A 3907-nucleotide genomic window follows, 5' to 3' on the forward strand; every position below is an offset into this window, starting at 1 on the left:
CTCGTTCTGGGTCTCAAACTATCTGGGTTCCCCGCGTAATCGTAACAGAAATGCTCCAGCCACAAGAGACCCAGAATGAGACCAAGAGCGAGCAGACAACCCCCGGTTCCCCGGAGGAACGGATCGACGGGTTGGAAAGAGTTTTGCAGCAAGTACTGACTCACCAGACCACAGTCCAGTCCAACCTTCAGGAGCTCGGAGGTATGATGTATTCCATTAAACGTCAACTGCAGGCTTCTTCCTCCTCAGCTCCAGTCGTTCCGCCAGCCCCCGTGGCTCCTGGTCCCACTCTTCCTGTTCAACCATTATTCATTAAACCTTCTGAGTTCTTCACCGGAGACCCTGACCAATGTGGCGGCTTCTTGCTGCAGTGCAGACTCGCCTTCGAGGCGGCTCCCTCTCAGTTCTCCTGGGACACGGCCAAGATCACCTTTTTCGTAAGTCAGCTCAAGGGTAATGCTCTCCGGTGGGCTCACTCGTTTCTTCTGAGCCATGATAATCCCCCTGCAACCTATGAACTATTTCTGCATGAGTTTCGTAGGATTTTTGATCGCACCCTGCAGACGTCGAACGCCGCCAAGCGTTTGTTGAATTTACGACAGGGCCGACGTAACGCCTCGGAGTTCGCCCTGGAGTTTCGGATCCTTGCTGCCCAAACAGGATGGGACAAGCCTGCCCTCCAAGGTATTTTCTTAAACTCCTTATCTGATTTTCTCAAAGACCAGATGGCTACGCGAGACGATCCCAAGACTTTCGACAAGTTAATAGACCTTGCCATCTCCATCGATGACCGTTTCCGGGAAAGGAGGAAAGAGGCAAACTACAATTCCCATCAATCCTCGACTTCCGGGTTTTCGGCTTCTCCAGGTGAGCCCAAGTCCGCACCTTTGTACTACACCCCAGAATCCTCCCACTTACGAGTTTACGACGCCTCGCTATGAGTCCGTTTCACCCAAGCAGCCTCACTTGAACTACAACTCCCAGTCCTCCATGCTTCCTGGCCTCAACCAATCATATTCTTTTTCTCCACGAGATCACTCACCCGAGCCTATGCAGGTGGGGCACGCACGGCTGACTCCTGCAGAGAGACAGCGGCGTGAATCTGCCCGTCTCTGCATTTATTGTGGTAACCCCGGTCATTTTCTGCCCCACTGTCCGTTTCGGGGAAGACGAGAACTTCCACCAGTAAAGCGGGAGTTACTGGTGGGAACTTCTGCGTTAACCTCCCCATTTAAACTGTCGCTTCCCATGGTCATTCAGACTCCTGACCATCGCTTTTCATTTTCTGCTCTCCTCGACTCGGGTGCTGAACAAAACCTGATTAGTGCTGATTTAGTTAGAGAACATTCCTTGCCTACTCGTGAGATTCCTCCGATTTCTGTCGCCGGCTTAACCGGAGACGCATTGACCCGTATTAATCAGAAGACTACCGATTTGCATGTCATCATCTCAGGTAATCATCATGAGATGACTGATTTCCTTGTGTTTAACTCTCGTACACCCCAGATAATTTTAGGTTTCCCCTGGCTTCGTAACCATAACCCTGTTATTAACTGGGAGCGCGGCTGCGTTGACAAATGGAGCGACAAGTGTCTCAGTAACTGTCTTCGCTCCGCCATGAACGAGTTCCCTCGGGACACGCCTCTTCCAGAGGAGATCGATCTCACCTCTGTTCCTGCTGAATACCGCGACCTAGCGGCAGTCTTTAGCAAGCAACGCGCCTCGTCTCTCCCTCCTCATCGTCCCTTTGACTGCTCGATTGACCTATTACCTGGCGCCCCCTTGCCGTCAAGTAGACTTTATAATCTTTCTGGTCCCGAAAGGGAATCCATGTCTAATTATATTAATGAATACCTTGCCTCAGGTATTATTAGACCCTCGACCTCCCCTTTGGGAGCCGGTTTCTTTTTCGTTTCTAAGAAAGATAAAACTCTCAGGCCATGTATTGATTACCGCAGATTAAACAACATAACTATTAAAAATAAGTATCCGCTCCCCCTCATTGACTCACTGCAGGAACAATTACAGTCGGCTTCTTGCTTCACTAAACTCGACTTAAGAAACGCTTACCACCTCGTGCGTATTAAGGAGGGCGACGAGTGGAAAACAGCTTTTCGCACTCCTTTGGGTCATTTTGAATATTTAGTTATGCCCTTTGGGTTGACCAATGCCCCCGCGTTTTTTCAGGCACTCGTCAACGATGTCCTGCTCGACTTTATTGGTAATTTTGTTTTCGTCTACCTCGACGATATTCTTATTTTTTCTCGTGACCCCTCTCAGCACACGGCTCACGTCCGCATGGTTCTTCAGCGGCTGCTGGAGAATCAGTTGTTCGTTAAGGCGGAGAAGTGTGAGTTTAATACCTCCACCGTCTCCTTCCTAGGTTTTATTTTTGAGGGCGGACATTGTCGAACCGACCCCGAGAAGACCAGGGCAGTAGTCGACTGGCCGACCCCCGAGTCCAGGAAACAGTTACAATGTTTCCTGGGCTTCGCAAATTTTTACAGGCGGTTTATTAAAGATTATAGTCGTGTCGCCGCCCCCCTGTCTCAGCTCACTTCCACTGCCCGAGCCTGTCACTGGACCCCAGAGGCTGAGGCCGCCTTCAAGAAACTCAAGTCCCTCGTTTCCTCCGCACCCATCCTCTGCCACCCAGACCCTACGCACCAGTTCATTCTGGAGGTGGACGCCTCCGACACTGGGGTAGGGGCGGTCCTTTCCCAGCGATCACCCTCGGACAATGAAGTTCATCCCTGCGCCTTCTTTTCCCGACGTCTCTCTCAAGAGGAGCGCAACCACGACGTTGGCAACCGCGAGCTGTTGGCGGTCAAGGTCGCGTTGGAGGAATGGCGGCAATGGTTGGAAGGCACTGGGACCCCTTTTTTGATTTGGACCGACCACAAGCATTTGACTTTCCTTAGGAACGCCAAGCGTCTGACCCCCTGTCAGGCCCGTTGGTCGCTTTTTTTTTGATAGATTTAATTTTGTCCTTGCTTTCCGTTCGGGCTCTGAAAACGTCAAACCTGACGCCCTGTCCAGACAGTTTGCTCCTCCTGACTCACCTGAGAGCTCCGATACCATTGTTCCCCCCTCCTGTGTTGTCGGCTCCCTCTCCTGGCCCATCTCTGCTACCGTTCAGGCGGCCCTCCTTAGGACCGCGGCCCAGGCCAAACGGTTCACGGACCGCCACCTTTCAGCGACACCCGCCTACCAGGTCGGCTAGCAGGTTTGGTTGTCCACCAGGGACATCAAACTGTGGGACACCCCCCGTAAACATGCCCCCCGCTTCATTGGCCCCTTCCCCATTACCCGCATCATTAACCCTTCTGCGGTCGGTCTCCAACTCCCCAGAGCCATGAGGATTCACCCGACCTTCCACGTCTCCCAGGTCAAGCCCGTCTTCCTCAGTCCCTTGTGCCCCCCTTCTGACCTCCCCCCGCCGCCCCGCCTGATCGACAACCACCCTGCGTTCACCGTCAGATCCATCCTGGACGTGCGACGCAGGGGTAGGGGTTTCCAGTACCTGGTCGATTGGGAGGGGTACGGTCCTGAGGAGAGGTCATGGATTCCCAGATCCTTTATCCTCGATCCCAGCCTCATCTCCAGGTTTTTCAGGGACCACCCGAGAAGCGCCTCAGGTCGCCTGGAGGCGATTCTTGAGTGTGTGTGTGTGTGTGTGGGTGGGGGGGTACTGTAAGGGTCCAACTGCCTGCAGCCTGCCTTGCTGATGGCCGCTGATTAACAACACCTGGTGGTCATCAGCCTGATGAGCCTCTCCATCTACAAAAGGCTGCAGCCCAGTGTGACTCATGGCTGGAGCATATCACCTCTCATGGTATAGTACTGTTGAGCTAGATATATCTAGGTGAAAAGAATTTGTTCACCTGTGTTCTCTTTTCCAGTTTCC

Source organism: Nematolebias whitei, unplaced genomic scaffold (assembly GCF_014905685.2).
Source record: "Nematolebias whitei isolate Nwh7 unplaced genomic scaffold, NemWhi1 Nwh_scaf_44, whole genome shotgun sequence".
Taxonomy (NCBI): Eukaryota; Metazoa; Chordata; class Actinopteri; order Cyprinodontiformes; family Rivulidae; genus Nematolebias; species Nematolebias whitei.